Raw genomic sequence first — 14,183 nt, forward strand, 5'->3', positions numbered from 1 at the left:
TTTTCTGTTACATAGAACAGGTCTCAGTACTTCGTTAGCATAGTACTCAGCACAGTTTTGTCCTCTGCCTCCTCCTTTTCTGACTTGAGGACAGAGGCTGGTCTTGTTTCCCAATGCCCCTTGGTGCCCAGGGCAGGACCTGACACATACTAGGTGCGCAGCAGATATTCTCAAGCCAGTGAACCGCTGGGCTCCGGTGTCTTCCTTTGCCCTGAGGTAGAATAGGGGGTGCGCGTCATCTGCTCGCAGGTCAGTTCACCTCTATTTGGGGGAATCTGTAGGGGAGGACAACTACCTCTACCCTGGGGCCTCCGAGCAGTGTGGAGGCGGGGGCTGGGCTGTGCAGTCCTGAAGGACACACGGCAGAGCAGCAGAGGTCACCAAAATGGGCCATGATTACCACATCTCATGGAGTCCCTGCAAGAGGCAACATCACTGGGTGCCGAGAAGTCAGGGCTCAGACTATCCTGGGTTCCTGCTCCCCTTAATAACAACCTAATAATAACAATAGCACGAATAAACAAGTGACTTTCACGAAGCATCTCCGGGACTCAGGCTTGCATAGTAGTATTTAATCCTCCCCCTAGTCTGTGAGGCGGGTCAGGTGTTCTCATTCTCATTCTACGGATGAGGAAACTGAGGCTGAGGAAGGGAAAATGATTTGTTCAGGCAGTTGGGAAAACCATGTGACTTTGGGCAAGGCACTTCCCTCCTCTAAGCCTCGTCTGTGGAGTTAATAGTACCTCTCTCTCACTGGGAGAATTAAAAAAGATAATGGATGCAAAGTGAGATAAAGGATATGGGGAGAGATCTTTAGGGTAAAGATTGGTAAATGGGAGGAATTCAGCACGGCCTAGGCCTCTTCCGCTCCAGAGGTACCAGATACACAACCTCCCAACCCCGGATGGAGGTACTGCCAACTAGGAGAGAGCCCTTTGTCTGCCCTGCTTGGGTTCCAAGTCCTCCCCCTGTCCAGCCAGGATGGAATACTCCTTGGAAGATGATTCCCACAGCAACTGGGGGGTTTCCTTCCCTATCACCTCTCAGGGCACCATCACACACGTGCACACAGTAGGCGTTCAATTCCGGAAGAATTCCATTCCAGAAACCTTCCAGAACAACTCTTCCCCACCACATCTTGTCCACATTCTCACCTGGGGGCAGGTGGCACGTTGTAGCCTCATTTGGAGCCCAGAAAGTGAGTCACGTTGTGTACAGCTGAACATCTGTGTATCCTAAGACCCAGCAAGTCCATTCCTGGGATGCAGCCACAAGAATTGCACACATATGCCAGGAGGCGCGTATACGAATGGTAGTAGAAATGCTGTTCACGGTATTGCCAAACCGAAAATGCTCAAATGCCATTGACGGGAGAGAAAGAAATGTGGAATAATTACACAACAGTAGCAAATGAATGAAAGACAACGAGGTGGCTGGATCACGCTGAGATGATATTGAGTGCAAAAATGCAGGTTCCTCGGGGTCTGGCTCAGTCGGAAAGACATGTGACTCTTGATCTTGGAGTTGTGAGTTCCAGCCTCACGTTGGTTGTAGAAATTACTGAAAAACAAGATAGGGGTGCCTGGGTGACTAAGTCAGTTAAGCATCTGACTTTGGCTCAGGTCATGATCTCGGAGCCCCACATGGGGCTCCGTGCTGACTGTGCAGAGCCTGCTTGTAATTCTCTCTCTCTCTCTCTCTCTCTCTCTCTCTCTGTCCCTCCCCTGCTTGTGCTTTTTCTTTCAAAATAAATAAGTAAACTTTAAAAAAATAAAATAAACTTTAAAAAATGCGAGTCCCGGAAGAGTAGAGATGGAAAGGTATCTTTTTTATAAAATTCAAATACAACCAGAACTACTAAGGTTAGGTATAATATTGGCTTGAACCCCTATGAAATTGCAGGGTTGTGACCTGTCTTGACCTATAAAAATGGCACATTCGTAAGGCCCAGCCTAATTTATGTGTGAAAAAACTATTTAAAAACAAAACAAAGCAAAGAGCAAGAGAATGAAGAACATAAAATTCAGAATAGTGATTACCTGAGGGTGGGATGGGGTGAACCCATAAGTAGGTTTAATTTTTAGTGACGTTCTAGTTCTCGGGTTGGATGATAGGTTTAAGTACTTTCGCTTTATCATGAATGAATGAAAAAATAGAAATTTATGCTCTAAATAATCAAGGGTGTTGTCCCTTGCGAGGTTCTCAAGGTAACAAAAATGTGAGACTAGAATCTTAGTTTTTCCTCCATTCACTTTTTCATTCTTTTTTTCAAAGGTTATGGTATAATTTGGGGCACCTGGGTGGCTCAGTTGGTTAAGTGACCGAGTTCGGCTCAGGTCATGATCTCACGGTTTGTGAGTCTGAGCCCCTTGTCAGGCTCTGTGCTGACAGCTCAGAGCCTGGAGCCTGCTTCTGATTCTGTGTCTCCCTCTCTCTGCTCCTCCCCTGCTCACGCTCTGTCTCTCTCTCTCTCAAAAATAAATAAACATTAAAAAAATTTTTTTAAAGGTTATGGTATAATTTACATACAGTAAAATTTGCCTTTTTAGGATACAGTTTGGTGAGTCTTTAAAAAGACATACAGTGGGAATGCAAGCTTGTGCAGCCACTCTGGAAAACAGTATGGAGGTTCCTCAAAAAACTGAAAATAGAACTACCCTATGACCCAACAATTGCACTACTAGGCATTTATCCATGGGACACGGGTGTGCTGTTTCAAAGGGACACATGTACCCCCATGTTTATAGCAGCACTATCAACAATAGCTAAAGTATGGAAAGAGCCCAAACGTCCATCGATGGATGAATGGATAAAGAAGATGTGGTATGTATGTACAATGGAGTATTACTCGGCAATCAGAATGAAATCTTGCCATTTGCAACTACGTGGATGGAACTGGAGGGTATTACGCTAAGTGAAATTAGTAAGAGAAAGACAAAAATCATATGACTTCACTCATATGAGGACTTTAAGAGACAAAACAGATGGACATAAGGGAAGGGAAACAAAAATAATATAAAAACGGAGGGGGACAAAACATAAGAGACTCTTAAAGATGGAGAACAAACAGAGGGTTACTGGAGGGGTTGTGGGAGGGGGGATGGGCTAAATGGGGAAGGGGCACTAAGGAGTCTACTCCTGAAATCATTGTTGCACTATATGCTAATTTGGATGTAAATTTTAAAAGATAAAAAATAAAATAAGTAAAAAGACACACAGTTGCATAACTACCACCACAATCAAGATACAGATCAGTTCCATCACCCCCCCCCCCCCAATTTCCCTAAACCTCTCAGTAGTGAGTGTCTTGGTTTAATCCCAGGCCTCGGCACCCGTTGATCTTTTTTCTGTCTCCATAGTTTTGGTTTTTTCCAGAACATGTTTAGTTGTAAAAGTGCAGAACCGCACTACAAGGTTCTAAATCTGTGCTACCTAAAATGCTATAGGTTAATGTGTAAGAACATGATGACCGAAGCATCTCAGAACTACTTTCTTTACTTAGAAAGAAAAAGAAAAGGAAGGAAGGAAGATATGATCTTTCCCCCAGAGCCCTCACCAGCTATGTGGCCTTGGAGAAGCCACTGGCTTCCTTCTCCTCTGTGAAATGGCAATGATAATATTTCCCCCTCTAGAGTTTTGTGGAGTGTTTTGCAAAAGGCACAAATTAGCTGTTATTCTAATCATAGTCACACAGAAACCTCTCTTCTCTGAACCTCTTTCTGCCACACTTTAACACACTGGACCCTGTTCCCAAGGGCCCTTCCTCCTGCTACAGTACATATTGGAAAACTCCATCGAAAACTGATGACACTTTGGTTGCCTGGGTGTCTCAGTTGGTTAGGCGTCCGACTCTTGATTTGGGCTCAGGTCATGATCTCACAGTTCGTGGGATCCAGCCCTGCATTGGGCTCTACGCTGACAGCGCTTAGGATTCTCTCTCTCTCTCTCTCTCTCTCTTCCCCCCCTCTCTCTCTCTTCCCCTTCCCCACTTGTTCTCTGTCTCTCTCTCTCAAAATAAATAAATAAACATAAAAAAAAACCCTGATGACACATGAGGTATATACCCGCAAGGATTGAAAATAGAGACTCAAAATACTTATAGACCAATGTTCATTGGAGCATTAGTCACAATAGCCAAAAGGTGGAAACAATTCAAGCGTCCATCAAGAGATGAATGAATAAACGAATTACGAATAAACGAATATACATACCATAGAATATTATTCAGCTATAAGGAATGAAGTTCTGGGGGCACCTGGATGGCTCAGTAAGTAGAGCATGTGACTTGATCTAGGAGCTGTAAGTTTGAGCCCCACATTGGGTGTAGAGATTACTTAAAATTAAATCTTAAAAGAATGAAGTCCTGATACATGCTACAGCATAGATGAATCTTGAAGACATTATGCGAAGTGAAATAAGCCAGACACAGAAGGACAAATATTGTGATTCCACTTACATTAAATATTTAGAACAGATTAATGTATAAAAACAGAGATTAGAGGTTACCAGGGGCTGGAGGGAGGGGGCATGGGAAGTTATTGCTTAATGGGTACAGAGTTTCTATTTGGGATGATGAAAAATTTTGGAAATAGATAATGGTGATGGTTGCACAACAGTGTGAATGTAATTAATGCCACTGAATTGTACACTTAAAAGTGGTTAAAATGGTAAGTTTTAGGTTTTTATATATTTTCTTTTACCATAATTTAAAAAAAGCAAAAATTGATGACCCTCTTTGAAAACAAAACAATATACCTTATGGGTCCAGCATTGAGTATAACAAAGGAGAGAAGTCTACTGGAATGAATTTTCCAATTAACAACCAACCTCTCCTAAGTGCTTGCCTTTACAGTTTACAAAGCAAACACTTTTAAATTTGATCCTTACAACAGCTCTAGGTAGGCATTGTCATATTCATTTTACAGATGGGGAAACTGAGGCTCATCAATGTCCCAAGGCCATACTATGAGCAGTACTGAGTCCTTCTGGCTCCCAGTATCGTGCTCCTTACTGTGACCTCCTCCCAGCCCTTAAAGCTGTGTTTGGGCTTCCTTCTAAGCAGAAAGGCCTGCCTTTCTAACTAGAACTCAGTTTTGCTCTTGGCCATGACCAGGGGCCATTGTCCTGACCTTCCACTCCCACCACTGTTGCTTTACTCTACTTGATGTCTACTTTTCTGATGTCCTTCCTCAGCCACCATTCAGGTTCCTGGGTTGGTGACAGACTAGGAAGAAGAGGGAGGTGTCAAGACGGTTGGGGTTCTGGCTTGTGCTGCTGGCTGGCTGGTGATGACTGAGGAGGGCAAGTTTGGGGTGTGACAGTATAAGCTTGGAGTTAGACTTGTTGAATTTGAGGATTTGCGAGATGGCTAAGGAATAGCACAGTTGTACATGATGTAGATGACATTCAGAGTGGTATTTAGAAGCTGTAAGATGTGCAGCTTTGGGCGTGGGAGGAGCAGTGGGGTCAGGGGCCTGTGGATCAGGCTCCGTGCGAGTCTGCAGCTTGCCTCTGGTGTGTTTCTCCCATAGGGGCCACTGGGGGGCAGCATGCAACAGAGGAAATTGCCAGAACTTCGGAGACCGGATCTGAGTTGGAGTCCTAGATGTACACCTGTTCAGCTGCAGTGTGAATTTAAGCTCTATGAACGTCAGCATTTCTCATCTGAAAATGGGTTTCATGTGAGGTAGGATAGTATGGTGATTCAGAACGTGAATTCTGGAGCCAGAGGGCCTGAATTTGTGCCCCAATTCTGCCGCTTACTAGCTGTGTGACTTTGGCCAAGTTATTGAACTTCTGTGTGTCTCAGACAACTTATCTATAAGGTAAAAGTAGCAATAACTTCATGCGGTGATTACAATAGGGCGCTTACAACACAGTTACGCGCTAAATAGATGATAGCTATGTTACTTTAACCCCTTCTTCCCTCTCTGCCTCTTCAGCCATTCTGAGGCCAGGACTCTCTGAGGCAAGGCCACTGCCTCTGAGAATAAGTAGGAAAACAAATTACTTCTGCTAACCGTGACCACCTGTTGTGTGTTAGGTATATTCGGTGCCCTATTCCATAGGATACTCACAATATCTCAGTGAATAGATCCCCAATCCCCATTTTTGTAGCTAAGAGAACAGAGCCTCAGAGATTGAAGATGCTTGCTCAAGGTCACACAACTAGTAAGTGATAGAGCCCGGAGTTCATTCTGTACAGAGCCTGTTCCAGTGGCTCCTCTGGGTACCCCAGAACCTGGGTCCTGGAGGTCGTTCCAGACTCCAGCAGAATGGGGGAATCTCCCCTCAAGAGTTCCCTTCTGTAATCAGCTCCCGTTCTGCTTACCATGTCCCTCCTTCCCAGGGCGAATTCTGAATGGAACGAATGGAATGGAACCAACGAGAAGGGCACCCGTCAGTGTGGAAGGGAACAGAATGGTGGAGGGTGAGCGGGATTGGAATATGGGAGTTGAGGCTGTCTCGGCCCCTCTGATTGGTCAGATCTGTCTGGACAGGTCAGACAAGGGGCCAGTGAGTTGTCTCTCCCCTTTCCCTCCTTGGCCAAAGGATAGTGTGTCACGGAGGCTGGAGAGAACCCAGGAAGTCTGGAAGTTGCGCCGGGGAGTGAGGGGCAGTGAGCTGGGGTCTGGGCTGGGAGGATGATGTACGTAGAGGTGCAGCTGGAGCCCCGGGTTTCTAAGGAGCTGGGCTGTAGGGGCTTCTGGAACTCTAGGTTGGACTGTTGGGTGAGAAATCCCAGATCCATTCGACACTGGAGGATTCCTGGGGCTCCCTGGCTTCAGCTAGCACGGGAGTTGCTGGGCCTGGAGGGAGCTGCCGGCTCAGGAGCCATCCCGTACCAGGTTGAGGCAAAGGCTGTTTATTTGGTCCTGGGAGAAGTACTCTCTGCACAAGTGTTTCCTTGTGCTGAAAGAAACTGTATCCAATTCCCTCAGTTTGCTGATGAGGACATGAGGCCCATGAGGGGAGTGGCCTTAGCTGAGGCCACACAGTGAATGAACAACAGGCCCTGGAGGAGGTGGACATCTGCTCCTACACCGTGCTCTGTGTGGTGGCAAGAAAGGCCTGGTTCCCGTCCTGCCTTTATCACCTACTGGCTCTGTGAGCTGGGGCAAGTGACTCAGCCTCTCTGAGTTTTAGTTTCCACATCAGTACAATCCATTTATTTTCATTCGGCCTTTTTCTTGTCTATCCTCCACATCACCCAGTGGTACTGCTCCCTCGGTCTCTTACACACACACACACACACACACGCACACACGCACACACGCGCACACACACACACACACAGGCATGGACGCACAATGGCCGATGCTGAGTCTTCCAGTTATTCACAGGGAACAACAGTCAGCTTGGCCACTGAACCCCGCCCCCATTTTTTGGCTCTCCCCCAAGCCAATCTCATATCCCCTGTTAAGCCTTCCTGCAGAGCTCCCAGCTTGAAGGCCGCCTTCCTGAGCTAACCCTTTCAAAGCCTGCCTGAGCCCCTCCGATGCCCTTCACCTCCTCTGCTGCTTTCCCTGTCCCCAGATGGGAGCTCCCGGAGGGCAAAGTCTGGTCTGATTCATCTCTGAGTCCCCAACACTCAGCCCAGGGCAGGGTCCAAAGGCTACAGCTGGGAATGTTTGGGGAAGGAGTAAGTGAAGGGAGCCCCTCCGAGCCCTCCCCTTTCTCAGGAGCCCACGACCACCACTGTCGTCCTCCCAAACCGCTGGCATGGCAGAAAGAGCCCTGCAGTGGGGGATCATACAGACCAGGATGGCATATCAGCCCAGGCTGTTCCTAAGTGTGTGAACTTGAGAAATGACCTCACTTCTCCAACACACAGGGGCACGGATACCTGGAGGCTTGGTTCATGGAGGCCACCAATGCAACTGTTTAGCATACCCCCCTGGGTTTGTGGCCTGAGGAAGTGGGTGAAATTCAAGGGTAGAGGGGAAAGGGCAGGGTTTGCCAGAGGTCGTGGGGTGGTGGTGCAATGTCCTGTCCCCAGAACCTCCCAAATGAGACACCGAGGAGGACAGCGGGCTCGGGAGATCAGCAGCAGTGGAGACACAAAGCCCCGGCAGGTGTCGTGAGGCACGTGTGGGGATAGGGAGGGCGTGGTAATTAAGGTAGAGAAACTGAAAAGTCTCCAGGCCATTCCCTCACTCAACAGTCATCTCCGATCACCTCCTCTGTGCCTGGCCCTGATCTGAGTGCTGCGGACACAGAGAGGAATGAGACTTGGCATGTGATCTTGGGGAATGCACACTGCGTGCGGAGGAGACAGACCATACCCACAGGTGTCAACACAGCGTGAGAAGTGACAGCTTAGTGTGCTGCAATGGAAGCTTGTCCAGGGTTCCAGGGGAGGGATTCCAGTGTGGCTCCCCGTGGAGGAATACAGGAGAATAAATACTTGGTCAGACAAGGGTTGGGAGCTGGAGCGGGTAGAGTCCAGCCTGGGCCGCAGGCTGGACCAACTGCCTTCCAGTTCTGGCAGCGAAGGGGTGAGAGCGGACCCACAAGTGCAAACAGGGAAGACCGTCTGCAGATATTTATTCTTCCCATTTTGTGGATGAGCAAACTGAGGCTCAGAGTAGGGAATTCATTCTACCCAGATCTGGCTCCTCACATCCTGTGCTTTTTTCAATTATATTCAATTCTTGCCAAAATCGTAGGGAGGTTGGGGGAAAGGGAGGGCTTTCTCCTGAGCCTGCAGGAATGCCCCCTAGAGGCTGTTGTGGGAGCTGCTGTGGGATGCCCCTCCCCCCATGTCCTAGAGTTGTGCCACCTCCCCTAAGGCAGGCAGAGCCCCGTGAGGAGACACAAAGGGAGGTGGTGACACGGACTGGACATGGGCAAACCCAGGCTTGGAGTCCCCAGTCTGAGCAGAGAACCCCACTGTTGGCCTCAGGACCCTCCTGTGGAGTCCAGCCCTCAGGACCCCCTGTTGGAGGGGGTGGGAGAACGTAGTCTGAAGGCTGAAGGAGGGAGAGGAACTGTGTGGAAGTTAGGGGTCAGAGGTCATGGCCAGGGGACAGCATGGGGTATCTCTGACTAGCCAGCTCCCTATCAAGTGGGGAAGGGTGGGGGCTTGCCAGGGTTAGCCCTTGGGGCTCAGGTGCAGGGACGGAGGGAGGCTGGGAGCTTAGAGCCTGGTATAGCTCAGCCTCAGCCTGAGTGATCTGGAGTTTGTCCCACTCTTCTAGGCTGGTGCCCAGAGTCGTCAGAGCTCAGGAGCTCAATAACACAAGAGCCAGCTGAGCTCTGGTGGCCCCACGTCTGACCCCAGCTGCTGCTGTGTCGTTTCTTCCTCCCAGCTTGTCTGGAGGTGGCACTTGGGGCGGCTGCTAAGTTCAGGCTCAGACACCCAAGGGGGTAGGGGTAGATGAAGAAGGGGGAGGGGGAGGGCAGGTCCTGGCATCCGATACACTCACAGCAAAAGCCTCTTTTTTCTTGGACCCAGAGTGCTCTGCAGTGGGGCTGGGGTGAGAGAGAGACAGGGGCAAGACCCAGGAGGAGTGGGGAGGGAGGCTGGGGGGAGGAGAAGGCAGAACCAGAGAAAGGCCTGGAGAGGGAGGTGGAGACAGATCTAGAGAGTCCGAAAGAGAGAGAAGGGAGAAAAAAAGTAAAAGCAGGTGCGGTGGTTGTGAATATGGCTGCACGCATTTAGGTAGGCAAGAAAACAGGCTGTTTTAAAAAATTTACTCAGAGCCCTCATTCCATCTGGCTGGAGGGAAATCCAGTCTCCCTTATCGTTGGACTCGGACAACCCACGATGGCCCCTAGAAATAGGCATGTTTTGTACCTTGTCTTCTGTCTGGTCATCTGGCTGGCATAACCCCATTAGGTCAGGTACTGGGTGCCATTCAGTGCCAGGCCTGAAAGCTTTGGTGATCTGGGAGCCCACTCAAGTGGCTCCAGTCATTGTGGGATCCAGTTTTCTGAATGCCACCGGTCCCCTTGACCCAGAGCCTAGATCCATCCATTCCCTGGGACTGGGGAGCCTGAACTGCCATTCCCACCCCCCATCTAGCAGGTTGGGGAAGACCCTCCCACTCTGGTCCTTAAAAGCCCAATTATCTTTCCCTCTGGCCCATGAGTCTGGGGATCTGTCCCTTAGCAGAGTCCCCGTTCCTCAGCATCCTACAGCTGAACAGCCAGGACCAGCCCAGCAAACCCTCTAGTGTCTAGAGCTTCAGATCCAGCCAGAGAGCCCAGGAGAGGATCCCCAGAACGTCCACCAGCCACCCCTGTTGTGATGGGGGGATGGCAGACAGCCAGAGCTAGAGCCTCATCCTGAATGAGCAGGAGGGAACTGATCCTGAGCCAAACGGGCATCGCCTTATTCGACACACATTTATGAGGTGCCTGCGGTGGGCCAGGCCCTACCCTGGTCCACAAGGCCTCCCACGATCTGGTTCTTACACATTTTATTGTAAAAATGTTACTGTGAGTAATATGTAGAATAACATGTGTGTATGTATATATAACATATAAAATAGTACAGGTTTCAACTGTGCAGATCTGCTTACATGCAGATCCTTCTTGATAAATACAGCCCGGTACTGTAAGTGTATTTCCCCTTCCTCCTCATGATTTTCTTAATATTTTATATTTTCTGGCTTACTTTATCGTGAAAATACAGCGATACAAAGTATGTGTTCATTGTTTATGTTATTGGGAAGGATTCCAGTGAACAGTAGGCTGTTAGTAGTTAAGTTTTTGGAGAGTCAAAGTTATACATGGATTTTTGACAATGTGTATATATGTGTGTGTGTGTGTGTGTGTGTGTGTGTATACACATAACATACACTGTTTGAAGAGTAAAGACATATATGTATATACATTCATACATACACTTAAGAGTAAAGATATATATATATATATATACACATATATGTATATGTATATATATGTATACATATGTATATATGTATATATATATATCTCCTGATGGAAGAGTAAAGATTAAAATGAACATCCAGGCACCCACCCCTAGTTTGATGAGACATTTCAGTACCTCTGAAACCCATGTATGGCCCTCCTCTGTTGTCTTTCCTTTCTCATCTTCCCAAAGAAAAATACCATCCTGAAAATGGTGTCAGTCGTTCCCTTAATGGCGTTAATCATCTGGGCTGACTTATCCATTGGGCACAGCACGTGGGACCCACCATTTCTAGAAGCCCATAAAAATGGTTTAATTTCTTTTAAAATCATAGATGATCGAATGAATGGGTTAACAGCTCTTTATACTTAGTTTGCTAAGAATTGTTAACATAGAAATTGTTGAATTATCAAATGCATTTTCTGTATAAATTGAAATGTTTACTTGTTTTCTCTCTGCCAGCATGCTAATATGATTAATTACACTAGTAGATTTTCTAATGTTGAATCAGCCCTCCTAGAATAAGCTCAACTTGGTCATGACGTATTTATTATCTTGTGAGGACATTGCTAGACTGAGCTTGCTGGTATTTTGTTTAGGGCATTTACGTCTATCTTCTTAAGTAACATGGTTCTGTACTTTTCCTTTCTCATACTGTCCTTGACTGGTTTTGATGTGAATTTGCACGTTTCCAGGAATTTGTCGATTTTACCTTGAAGTTTGTTGTCATCAAATTGTCATATTCCCCTGTTGTCTTTTAAATCTCCACTATCGCTGCGGTTCTGTGGTCTGTTTTTCTTTTTTAAATTTTTTTTTAACGTTTATTTATTTTTGAGACAGAGAGAGACAGAGCATGAACGGGGGAGGGTCAGAGAGAGGGAGACACAGAATCTGAAACAGGCTCCAGGCTCTGAGCTGTTAGCACAGAGCCCGACGCGGGGCTCGAACTCACGGACTGTGAGATCATGACCTGAGCCGAAGTCGGCCGCTTAACCGACTGAGCCACCCAGGCGCCCCTCTGTGGTCTGTTTTTCAAATCCATCACTCCTTATTTGTGCCACCTTCCTTTTCTTTCTTGATCAGTCTTGCCAGGAATGTCTCAGTTTTGTTCCTGTATTAGTTCAGAATTAGATTTAGCTGGAAGTAACAGACTCCCTGTTCCACCATCCCCAGAGTGAGGCCCTTGTCTTAAGGTCCTCAATGACACCTGTCACATCCTCATTTCTGGCAGCAGGATGGAGAAGATGAGGAAGGTTGGCTTAACCTCTGCGTGCTCAGGGTGAATCCATGGGCCTCTCTGCTTCTCTGCCTTCTTCCTCCTATGGACCCACTGCGTACTGCCTATGTCCTGAGAATTCCGAATTCACATCTGCAGCCTACTCCTCTCTCTTGAGCTCTAGACATACAAATTCAATTGCCCACTCAAAATTTCCACTTGAATATCTATCTAATAGGCATTTAAAATCCCACATGGCCAAATTTAACTCCCTAGAAAAGAAAAATCCGACAAAATGCTGGAGCCTCAAATGGTCCCTTTCTTCTGAAAGCTTCCTGATTGCAGCTTGGAATCTGATTGCAACTTGGCTTCCCCTTCCCAAACAGAACAGTCTGTAACTCCTGGCACTGCATCGTTTAATGGATCTCAACCAGAACTTTAAAAAATACATATTTTATTTTTAAGTCATCTCTACACCCACTGTGGGGCTTGAACTCACAACCTTGTAATCAAGAGTTGCATGCTCCCCTGACTGAGCCAGCCTTATGCTCCAACCAGTGCCTCTTTTTAAAGTTTATTATTTATTTATTATTTTGAGAGAGAGGGAGAGAGTGAGCATGGAGGGGCAGAGAAAGAGAGAGAGAGAGAGAGAGAGAGAGACAGAGAGAGAGAATCCCAAACAGGTTCCAAACTGTCAGTACAGAGCCCGATGGTGGGCTCGAACTCACGAAGTATGAGATCATGACCTGAGCCAAAGTCGGACACTTAACTGACTGAGCCACCGAGACACCCCACCAGCACTTTTTGAAAAATGAAATCGAATAACATAGAAGAAATTAGACCTGGAAATATAAGCGTGCCTCACATGTGATCAGGGTGAGCACTGCTTATGGAACTCTTGTCTGTGTACTGAGTCCTATTGTAAAATGTCTTATTATGGGTTGAAGTAAAACATTTTGACTAGGCCTGGGGGTTCAACAGTTTCCTTTAGAGCAAACACCAGCTACAAGGCTCTTTTATTCCTGTGGGATTGTCATTTCTGGCCTTACTTCCCTTACTGTGTAGTCGGCTCATCAAAAGATAGTCATCTTGGCAAAGGATAATTTTTTAAATTTATCCTTTGTTTTTTAAAGTACTTTACATGGAGAAGTGTTTTCTCTGCTCCCCTTTCTGCCGTTTTGTTACAAATGGAACTTTCTGGGGCTCCTGGGTGGCTCAGTTAGTTGATCGTCCAACTTTGGCTCAGGTCATGATCTCACACTTCGTGAATTTGAGCCCCACGTGGGGCTCTCTGCTGTCAGCGGGGAGCCTGCTTCAGATCCTCTGTCCCCCTCTCTCTCTGCACCTCCCCTGGTTATGCTCTTTCTCTCAAAAATAAATAAAAGAAAAGAAAAGAAATGGAACTTTCTTCCTGTGGTTCTATCCCTTTTCATCCTACCACCACCGCTCATTATAGCTTCACTTGCCTCCTCTGTGTTCCCCGAATGTGCCAAACGCTCTTCTGCAAAGAATCTTACACTTCCTGCTCCTTCCACCTGGATTGTTTCTCCCCGGCACTTCTAAGCCTGGCTCCTTTGCATCCTTCAGGCCTTCTTCATCAGTTAGGATCTGTTCAGGTGTAGGTGACAGAAAACCCAACTCAAAACAGCTTAAGAAGAAAAATGATAACTTGCTTAACTGAAAAGTTCCGAGAGGAGGACCACCTTCAGGTCCGGCTGGAATCAGGCGCTCATGTGATTTCTCTACTCATGGGGTCTCTCTGTTTCTGGGCTCTCCTGCCAGGCACCAGGCAGGCACTTCCTTTCTGGTAGCAAGACGACTACCTGCAGCTTCGCACTCACAATCTACTTGCTCCACAATTCCTGGGCCAAGAAAGTGTCTCTTCCCCAGGAGTTCTAGCGAGCATCCTAGGATCGAGTTTCATTGGCCAGGCCAGGATCCCAAGTCCATTCTGGAGATGGGCTGGGTGTCAGTCCCACAGAACACATGCACTGAGCTTCTCAGAAAAGTGGTGCCCCCTCAAACATAAAAGTAGGGTCAGTGTATGACGAGAAGGCAAATCCCACAGCCTCCCGCTCCATCATCCTT

Source organism: Panthera leo, chromosome C1 (genome assembly GCF_018350215.1).
Source record: "Panthera leo isolate Ple1 chromosome C1, P.leo_Ple1_pat1.1, whole genome shotgun sequence".
Taxonomy (NCBI): Eukaryota; Metazoa; Chordata; class Mammalia; order Carnivora; family Felidae; genus Panthera; species Panthera leo.